Here is an 11,191-nt window from a genome sequence, read left to right on the forward strand (position 1 = left end):
TATCTCTGTGATGCTCCACACTCCACTTCACTCCCATTCCACTCCCCACATGCCCTCCACGTGTCTCCCTCTCTTCCCTCTTATTTATTCATGTCTCCCTTACGACGCCTTTTTTTTTTCTCTCCCCCTCCCTCCTCTTCCTCTCCTTCCTTTCCTACACTTCCCTCTTTTAATCCCCAGACATTTATATTCCTTTCCAAATCCTCCCTCTCTCTCTCTCTCTCTCTCTCTCTCTCTCTCTCTCTCTCTCTCTCTCTCTCTCTCTCTCTCTCTCTCTCTCTTTTATATTAGTTAATCAGTCAGCCAATCATTCATTCATTCATTCAGTCAGTCACTCAGTCATTCAGGCAGTCAGTCAGTCAATCAGTGAGTCAGCCAGCCAGCCAGCCAGCCACTCAACCAGTCCACAGGTAAATTAATAAGCAGAAAGGGACAAAAAGTAATCGAGTTGTTGTAATGAATTCCACTAACTGAAGAAATAAAAGTTGAAAAAAGTTGCTTCCTTTTGTGTCCAGAAACAAGAGATTGCATTAGAGATGAAAGGAAGACGCGTGTACAGAGGGAGAGAGAGGTGGCAGGTAAGGTTACGTTGGGTAAGGTCAGGTAAGGTCAGGTCAGATCAGGTAAGGTCAGGTCAGGTCAGGTTAGTTTAGGACAAGTCAGGGTAGGTTAGGAAATGTTAAGTCAGTCAGGTAAGGGTTGGATATAATAGAATAGGATAGGATAATATAGGATAGGTTAGGTTAGGTTAGGATAGGTTACGTAAGGTAGGTTTAATAAAGGCAAGGCAAGGCAAGGCAAGGTAAGGTAAAAGTAAAGTAATGTAAAGTTAGGTTAGAATAGATTAGGTCAAGGCAGGCTTCAGCTGGGTCGCTAGATTTATTTATTCGAGAGCTCGTTTTCTTCCAGCCTGAATGATTGAAGTGGCTCCGCTTGCCTTCGTCTGCCTTCGCTTTGCTTGGTGCTCTGTGTGTGTGTGTGTGTGTGTGTGTGCTAGGTGATCGAAAGTGTGGTTAGGTTAGATTGTTCCCCTCTCCATGTTAAGCGATCGAATGAGTGAGTGAGTGAGTGAGTGAGTGAGTAATTAGGTTAGGGTTGATGTTTAGTGAAGGGACATTTTTTTATTTTTTAATGCATAATTACATCTGATTATTCTTTGTTGATTTGTCCATTTCTCTCCCTGTCTCTCGGCATCTCTGTCTACCTTATCAAATTCTTCAAATCTCTCCTCTATTCAGAAAACTCTCTCTCTCTCTCTCTCTCTCTCTCTCTCTCTCTCTCTCTCTCTCTCTCTCTCTCTCTCTCTCTCTCTCTCTCAACGTTTCATCACCTTTTTTTCCATCTCAATTTTTAGTTTAGCGTTCAACATTCTCTCTCTCTCTCTCTCTCTCTCTCTCTCTCTCTCTCTCTCTCTCTCTCTCTCTCTCTCTCTCTCTCTCAACGTTTCATCACCTTTTTTTCCATCTCAATTTTTAGTTTAGCGTTCAACATTCTCTCTCTCTCTCTCTCTCTCTCTCTCTCTCTCTCTCTCTCTCTCTCTCTCTCTCTCTCTCTCTCTCTGAGTGTGCTCTGGGAGAGCGCTGAATTGATGCAGGGCATTTATGTTTTATAATCCCTCAAGTCAGGATAGGAATGAGAGCGGATCTTCCATCAGCAAGCGAGGCAAGAGAGGCGTCCTTTGCCTCGCTGAAGTGGGATCTGTGGGGTTCACTGCATTGCCTGACCCACGCTATCCAAGCTCTGCCCCTCCCTCGCCTTGCTTCCCCCGCCACTCAATGGTACACACTCACCAGTTGGCAGTGCACAGTCAATAGGGAACTTTACAGTATTGAGAATATTCATGAGTGGGGATAGGTGGAAATAATAATATGTAGAACATAAGAAGAACATAAGAAATAAGGGAAGCTGCAAGAAGCGACCAGGCTTACACGTGGCAGTCCCTGTATGAAACACTCCTACCTATTTCCATCTGTTATCCCCATCCATAAACTTGTCTAATCTTCTCTTAAAGCTCTCTAGTGTCCTGGCACTAACTACATGATTACTGAGTCCGTTCCACTCATCTACCACTCTATTTGAGAACCAATTTTTTCCTATCTCCTTCCTAAACCTAAATTTTTCAAGCTTGAACCCGTTATTTCTTGTTCTACCTTGGTTGCTGATCCTAAGAATTTTGCTTACATCTCCCTTGTTATAACCCCTATACCACTTAAAGACTTCTATCAGGTCCCCTCTTAACCTACGTCTCTCTAGAGAATGTAAATTTAACCGCTTCAACCTCGCTTCGTAAGGAATACTCCTCATCCTCTGAATCCTTTTAGTCATTCTCCTCTGTACTGATTCTAATAGACCTATATCTTTCCTGTAATGTGGGGACCAGAACTGCACAGCGTAGTCTAGATGAGGTCTGACCAGCGCCAAGTATAACTTTAATATTACTTCCGGCCTTCTACTTTTAACACTCCTAAAAATGAATCCTAGTACCCTATTTGCCTTGTTTCTGGCTTCTATGCATTGTTTCCCTAGACGGAGTTCAGAGCTAACTATAACTCCTAAATCTTTCTCGTACCCTGTACCTACCAGAGTTTGGGTGTTTAATGTGTACCTATTGTGTGGGTTTCCTCTACCTACGCTAAGCACATTGCATTTATTGATATTAAATTGCATTTGCCATCTATCCGTCCATTCATTCATTCTATCTAAGTCTGTCTGCAAGGCGATGGCATCCGCTTCTGACCTAATTAATCTACCTATCTTTGTGTCATCCGCAAATTTACTAACATCGCTACTAATTCCACTATCCAAGTCATTGATATATATTAGAAATAATAATGGCCCTAATACTGATCCCTGTGGCACCCCACTAATGACATGACCCCACTCGGATTTCGAGCCGTTTATTAGCACTCTCTGTCGCCTGTTACCAAGCCATGACCCTATCCAACCTAACACCTTCCCATCTATCCCGTGCGCCCTAACCTTTCTCAGGAGCCTTTGATGGGGCACCTTGTCGAATGCTTTACTAAAGTCCAGATATAAGATATCATAACTATCACCATTATCTACTGCCTCGTACACCTTACTGTAAAAACTTAACAAGTTTGTCAGGCAAGACTTCCCCTTCGTGAAGCCATGCTGTGACTGATTTATCAAGTTATGTTTGTCTAAATGTTCCCTAATGTTCCTGGCTATTATTGACTCTAACATTTTACCTACAACTGAAGTTAAGCTGACAGGTCTATAATTAGACGCTAAAGTTTTATCCCCTTTCTTAAAGATGGGTACTACATTAGCCTGCCTCCACATTACTGGTACCTCACCCGACTCCAGTGATTTCCTAAAGACAGAAACTAACGGCTCACTAATAATCTTTTTACATTCCTTCAGTACTCTGGGATATATTTCATCAGGTCCTGGTGACTTGAACTTTTTTAGCCTATCTATCTCCTGCTCCACTATCTCCCTAGTTATGGAAATATCCGTCAGCTTCTCATACTCATCTGCTCTAAACACCTGTTCACTATCTGGCATATCCTGCATGTTTTCCTGAGTGAAGACAGTTAAAAAATAATCATTCAGAAGTTTACTAATCTCCTCCCCAGAACTAACCAGCTCCCCATCTGCTGCCTTTAATGGACCTACAGTATCCTTATTTTTCGTCTTGTATACCTGATAAAATCCCTTGGGGTCCGTCTTCGCCTGGCTGGCTACCTTTAATTCATAATTGTCCTTAGCTTTCCTCGTTAACTTCCTGACTGTTCTAACTAATTCATTATACTGTGTCCTTAAAACTTCCTCACCTGCCTTTAATCTCTTATATATACTTCTCTTACGCCCTATACGAGTATAATGCTTTAACCTAGCAGTCATCCATTTAGGGTCATTTTTTTGTGATCTTATTGTTTTATATGGGATATTTGCTAATTGACCTGTATGAACTTTATCTACGAAATATTTATACAATTCATCTACATTTACTTCACCTAAACCCCTCATCTCGTTCCCTACCATCCTCTCCCCTCCCTCATCAACTCGCCTCGACCTTACCTCTCTCATTTCAGCATGACCTGACATTCCAACATACTCACACCTATCTCCCCCCTTCCTCTTTCCTCCTCCCTTCTGGAGCCTCACCTCACCTCCCTCATCCTGCCTTATCTCTCTGAACTCCGTCCCTGACCTGACCTCACCCTGCATCCTTTGCCAGTCCATTCCTTGGAGGTACCTTTTTAATTCTTCAAAATCTGCTCTCCTAAAGTCAGGTATTTTACTAGTGTTTTTATTTCTAACAGTTTCTTCCCATTCTAGATTGTACCTAATTTCCCTATGGTCACTGTTACCTAGCTGTCCTCCAACCTCTACCTGCGTGACTGCTTCCTCCCTGTTAGTAAGAATTAAATCTAGAATATTATTCCCCCTTGTGGGTTCTACGACTACCTGTTTTAAAAAATTATCCTGAATTACCTTAAGGAATTCCTCTGCTTCCTTGTTACCCACAATCAGACTCCAGTCGATATTCCTAAAATTAAAATCTCCTACCACACATACCTGACTGTACCTGCCTGCTCTATTTAATTCCTGCCACAGTGAGGTGTTAATTTCCTCTGTACTGGTCGGTGGTCTGTAAACTACCCCTAGTACTACTGACTGCGATCCTTCCTTAATATCTACCCATATCGACTCTGCTTTGTTATCTGTTTTAATTCTATTGTTCATACAGCACTGTAATGTGTCCCTAACGTATAACACGACACCTCCTCCTCTCCTGTTTTCTCTATCTTTATAGAACATTGTATACCCATCTATCTTAACCTCTGGATTAAATACTTTTCCTGACATATCTAACCAAGTTTCAGTTAAAGCGATGATATCAAATTTCTCTACACTCGCTATTCCTCTAAGCAAGTCTATTTTATTCAGAATACTTCTACAATTTGTGTAGTAAACACTTAAGCTATTTCTCACCATCCCTAAGCTAGTTTCCTTTCTAGATTTAACTAATTTGCCCCTTGCCTTCTCCTCACTACCCCTTCTTCCCTCCCGACTAACGAAAAAAGTGCTGGAGTGCAGTTACCTCCCGCTCGAGTGTTTCGGCCAAAACACGAACACCCTGGCGTGACAAATGCACTCCATCCCTGGCGTACAAGGTGTCCCTGCCATAGAAAAGGTCCCAGTTGTCGATGAACGTCCATCCATTACTCCTACAATGATTCGCGAGCCTGCGATTCACTGTAATAGCCCTGGACAGCCACTCAGCACCAACTCCCCTCCTCGGCAAGACACCACATACCACGGGGATCCCTCCCTTGTCCCTAATCCTGTCCAAAGCCTATCGAAACCTCCTGATAAGCTCCTCACTCCTGACCTTGCCAAGGTCATTCCCTCCCGCACTGAGAAAAACAATGGGCTTGGTCCCATCTTTTTCCAAGCACGTGTCTAGCCTATCAGCTACCTTCCCTATCCCGGCCCCCGGCAAACACACCCTCGACCTACGCTTCCTATCCCTAGCACAGAACGCACTATCTAAGTGCCTAACCTGACTATCACCAAACACAAGCACTCTACCTTGGGGCAGGGTAACTGCATCTGCCCCCTCCTTCTTGCCTCCTCCAGCCCTGTCCACCTCCTTCTCCTTCTCCTCCTCCAGCACATTGAAGGGATTCTTCGTCTCCACGGAAGGTGCCCTGAGCACCTTCACCCTCTTGGCTCCCCTGCACACAACCGACCACTGCTCCTCCGTCGCCTTACTAGGTAAGGTGACGGTGGGGCACGACCCTCCCACAGGTGCTGAGATCCTCTCACGAAACTCAGCCTGCACCTCCGAGATCCTTCGATGGAACTCAGCCTCCACCTCTGAGACCTTCGCAACGAAGGCCTCGAGAACAGGAGAACTAACACAACCTGTCGACTCAGCAACACAAGGCGCCATGTCTACACTAGCCAGCTATATTAGCGTCAGGTCACTGCTCACTAAACACGTCCGTTCACTAGGAACCCTCTCCGTTCACTAGGAACCCTCTCCGTTCACTAGGAACCCCGTCCGTTCACTAGGAACCCTAGGTTTGCTTCATTCGTTTGTACATTGAGTGCCACGTTAAGTCTGATCAATTTTTGTAGCTTCGCTTGTTTTAAGTAAAGTCTTAAGAGCCTGTTAGGAATCTAGCGATATTTGTCATCTTGTTACTTACCTACGTAATAACACACACACACACACACACACCAGAACACAAGAAAATAATGCAAACTCCAAGAGGCTATCAGATTAAAAAAAACATACGACCATTTAGCTATATATATATATATATATATATATATATATATATATATATATATATATATATATATATATATATATATATATATATATATATATATATATATATATATATATATATATATAAAAGACCAGTGGTTGTTAGGACACCAAAAACTTCAAACGCCCAGTGATTAATAAAACAAACTTCATCTGAGCAAATCGTCAAAGCTGTGGCTTGAAAACATCCGTAGCATCACTGAACTAACGATAATACCAACATGGAAAACCTCAATTGTTAAGAAATAAGCAAAGATTGTGATGGGCAGGGAAAGAAAGGGAAAGATTATGAGTAATCTGAGACGCTATAGCCTAGTGGTTCCTCTGTGCGCAGATAAAATAACAACAACAACAACAACAACAACAACAACAACAACAACAACAACATCAACTAAACACTTGCACCAAACAGTGACACTATTAAAATGAACATGAACAAGGAGACCAATTGAAATGTTGAGGCAAAGAGAAGGTTGACAAGTGGTGATTGGAGACGCTGCATCCTGTTTGCTACTAGCTTCTCAATGCACAAATAATAAACAACGACTGAACAGATACGCAGAACACAGGGTGATCAGAAACACTGCAGCTTATTACCTTCCTTACTTCCTCTATGCGCAAGTAACAAGCAAGTAATGACTGAACAAATACGCAAAATATGGGTTGACCAAAAACACTGGAGGCTGCTAACCTTTCAGTTCCTCTATGCACAAATGATAAATAAACAAAACACATGCACACAAAATAGTGACTAGTACATTACCAACATAGACAGGAAGACACGGGGAAGAGCAGGGAGGGAATATGACGCCTTCAAGGTGACTGAGAGGCGATTCCAACACTCCGCGGCTCTCCACGGCACAGTCTGCACCGCCGCCTCGCAGTTCTCACGACCACTGCACACAGTAATGTTACGGAGGCACAATTACCGGGGAAACTAACACACGGGCCGTCACCTTTACGTCACCACGAGATAATGCAGAGGCGACCAAAACTGAATGAGTATCTCAGTTCGTTCAGCAGTTTACAGCACACGGTATTGACACGGACGCACAAGTACTAAGGAAACTAGTACGCGGCCGCCCGCTGTCTTGTCGTAACCACGCGGCAGTGGCGAGGCGAGCAGGACTAAGGCGGCTGAGAGTTACAGATTCAGTGTCTCAGTTCGAAGGTTCCTTGTTTGGAGTATTGTTCACGCAGCTGAGCCAAATGTCCACGGTCTGACAGTGCGGGAAATATCTATAGCATTCTTTAGTGTGTAGGAGGATACGTGAATTAAAGATGAGGTGTAATATAAAATCTCCAAGGGACGTACTTATATTCAATGGCCTTTATTGTCACGTGAGACTAACCCGCGCTGACTCGAGTCATGCATTGAAGCGTTACGTTGCCAGACTCCACACGGAACATTAATCCTAGATGTGTGTGTGTGTGTGTGTGTGTGTGTGTGTGTGTGTGTGTGTGTGTGAGAGAGAGAGAGAGAGAGAGAGAGAGAGCATGATTTCTATTCGTATGATTTTTCTTTATCTTTTATTTATTTTCTATTTATATTTATGTCTTTGTTAATTGTTTGGGTGGGTAAACACTCAGTGCCACCACCACCACCACCACTGCGATTTGTGGCGGTGTGTTGCAGTCATTGTCATCATAATCATCATCATTCTCCTCATCTTTCTTTTCTTCTTCCTCCTCCTCTTCTTCCTCCTCGTTCTTTTTTTCCTCCTCTTCCTCCTCTTCTTCTTTCTCCTCGTTCTTCTTTTCCTCCTCTTCATCATCAACATATTCTCTTCCTCTTCCGCCTCCTCATCATTAGAAATTTGTTCATCTCCTCCTCTTCCTCCTCTTCTTCCTCCTCTTTCTCCTCCTCCTCTTCCTCCTCTCTCTCTCATCTCCTCCTCACCATCATCATCACCATCATAATAATCTCCATCTTTCTCATCACAATCACCACAACCTCCTCCTCCTCTTCATCACCACCACCACCATCACCACCACCATCATAATCCATTTCCGGTAATACTGCAGTACAAATGTCTTCCAAACATCCTATACGCATCATCATTTTTGTCTATTCCAGGTCACCCGAGCAACACTTCTCTCTTCTCTCCAACTCAAATGAATCTGTGAGCACTGCCTTGTTTTACCATCCTTTCGTTGACATTCTGCTTTCCTAACTGTCTGTATCACTGGCTCCGCGCTTACTGTGCCCTGCGTATGTCAACTTACTTCTTCAATGCACTATCACCATCAAGAAGCGGGGTCAGGATTTGCTTAAATGGACATGCCGTGACTCTCTCTATATATGACGAGGACAGACGAGACTACGAGTGAATATACCGGGTCAGTTTTAGTCTCTTCGTAAGCTATTCAAACGAAACACTCCTCTTATTTGTTCGGGAGCTTACCAACTTAGGAAGCGTTTTTGGTTGATAGTTTACGAAAAGACTGTGGAATTGATCCTTTTGCCTTACCAGTTCAAATTTTCGGTACTCCCCCAAACGACAAGCAGTGTGCAAAGTTGATTGTGGAACCTGATGACGGCTAAAGTACTTTTGTCGGTTAGCTAGCAAGAGGAAAAAGGGTGACTCTGGAACTGGCCTGTCAGCAATAAGGCGGTAGTTTGAAGGGTTAGACTGGATGGGGACGATAGGTGGAAATAGGTAGGTATGTTTCGTACAGGGACTGCCACGTGTAGACCTGATGGCTTCTTGCAACTTTCCTTATTTTCTTATGTTCTCATGTTCTTTTAAGGAGGAGGAGGAGTGGTCAGACTTTCTCGCCTTCCACCTCTCTGGACTGCGCCTTCTGAGTGTCTGTAACCCTTTCACTGTTATTTAACACATCTTTTAATCACTAACCACTCCGAGACATATTTTCTTCTAAATATCAAAATGTATTCCTTTCTATGCCTTCTGTTTCCTGTAGATGGTGATGAGGGGAACGTACGTTGTTTTAGTGTTGTGAATTGTTGCATACCGCAGTGGAAGGGCAGCAGGGTGTTGCGTCATGGCCTTCCCACTTCCCAGTCTTCTTATCTTGACTGGTGCGAGGTCGTCACTGTGGCCTGTGCTTTTACTGACGGCATGGCGTATTTCTTCACTCATTACATGGTCTACCTAATAAATAGTCACGATTTTGCCTTACACAGTTTTGGTAAGAATAATTGGAGTAGGTGGGAAATATTAAGGAATTTTCTATTACACCAATGAAAATAAATAGAAAAATCGTTAAGTACATTATTTTTCTTAGGAATAACGTATTCTAGTCTATTTCTTTCCAATATACTTTAATCTTCATTTTCTGACATTATTTTTTTTTTCCTTTCCACAAAATAATCACTCGATTTTTTTTACTCCTTAGGGTTTTAAATGAACAATTTCAATTATATATATATATATATATATATATATATATATATATATATATATATATATATATATATATATATATATATATATATATATATATATATATATATATATATATATATATATATTTTTTTTTTTTTTCTTTCTTTTTTTTTATGTGTGTGTGTGTGTGTGTGTGTGCGTGTGTGTGTGTGTGTGTGTGTGTGTGTGTGTGTGTGTGTGTGTGTGTGTGTGTGTGTGTGTGTGTGTGTGTGTGTGTGTGTGTGTGTGTGTAAGTAATGTTTATTGGTTTATAATATTAATACAAGAATTACTGTAACATTTTCATTTTGTATCAAATTGTGTTGAGCCGCAGCTCGTGCACACTTGTTTGAGTTGAGCCATTGTCACACAGAGAGCACTCACGCTTTCATGTCAATCATCCTTTTCAAAAACATACATAATCATACACACACACACGCACACACACACTCACACACACACACACACAAGTATACATATACACACACATACACACATACATATATTTACATATACATTTAAGCATACATACATACATATACACATACATGTACATACACGTACATACGCACGCATACATACATACATACATACGCACACATACACACATACATACATACATACATACATACAGATACATAAGTAATGTAAGTGGAACATCTGTGGGAAACAAAAATAATTTCAACAAAATAATAATAATAGCATAATGACTTATGGAATTTGCAGAATTTTCGACCCTACTGTTTTTAATTAAGGGAAATAAAAGAGAACGGCGGCTGTCTTGCATTAGAGAAAACAAAAAATTTTTACTCAAACTTTAAATAAATAATTAAATTAATCTTCCAATACTATTTTAAACAGTTTTTAGGATAATGCAAGCATCTCTTCTATTTTATCTATTATTTCGTGGTGTTTTGTACTATTAATTATCAGTTTTTAGTGCAAGAAGTTCAAGAAAAGAGAAAAAAAACAAAAACACTATATAGATAAGGACAATATGGTCGCTATTAACATGTATATTTAGAAGACTTTCGACCCCATAATTTCCAAGGAGTGAGCGGCGGCCATCTAGGAAACTGAAGTATTAGAGAAAACGTGATATTTTAACGCCAACTAAAGAAAAACTGAATTGATCTAACTATTAATAACTTGTAATATTTTTACGATAGTGTTAACATTTACTGTTATATGAATCGGCTATAATTATTTATTGGCGTTGATATTACGTAAATTACACAAGCTTAATCTATGACAACATATATATAACGAAAAAAAAAAAAAAAAAATGACGTCTCTCTCAACACACACACACACACACACACACATACACACACACACCTTTATGTACGTATACTGTAGGAAATATTGTATTTTTATTGTTTCCTCTGCAAATACAGTAGAAATGTTGTGTGTGTGCCAGTGGAGCCTTAAACACACCCTTAAAAACACTCGTAACCTCAAGTAGAGCCCTTTAAAACAGAGCAGGTGT

General features: G+C 41.3%; 1 protein-coding gene across 1 annotated transcript in view; it reads right to left on the minus strand.

The window, feature by feature from the left end:
* Positions 1-7,380, minus strand: part of LOC135109523 (uncharacterized) — an 85,159-nt gene extending 77,779 nt beyond the window's left edge. Inside the window, exon 1 of the transcript XR_010272717.1 lies at positions 7,077-7,380. The gene's annotated coding sequence lies outside the window, so the exon portion shown is untranslated. The remainder of the gene's footprint in view (positions 1-7,076) is intronic.
* Between the last annotated feature and the right edge of the window lie 3,811 nt (positions 7,381-11,191).

This window comes from Scylla paramamosain, chromosome 19 (assembly GCF_035594125.1).
Source record: "Scylla paramamosain isolate STU-SP2022 chromosome 19, ASM3559412v1, whole genome shotgun sequence".
Lineage (NCBI taxonomy): Eukaryota > Metazoa > Arthropoda > Malacostraca > Decapoda > Portunidae > Scylla > Scylla paramamosain.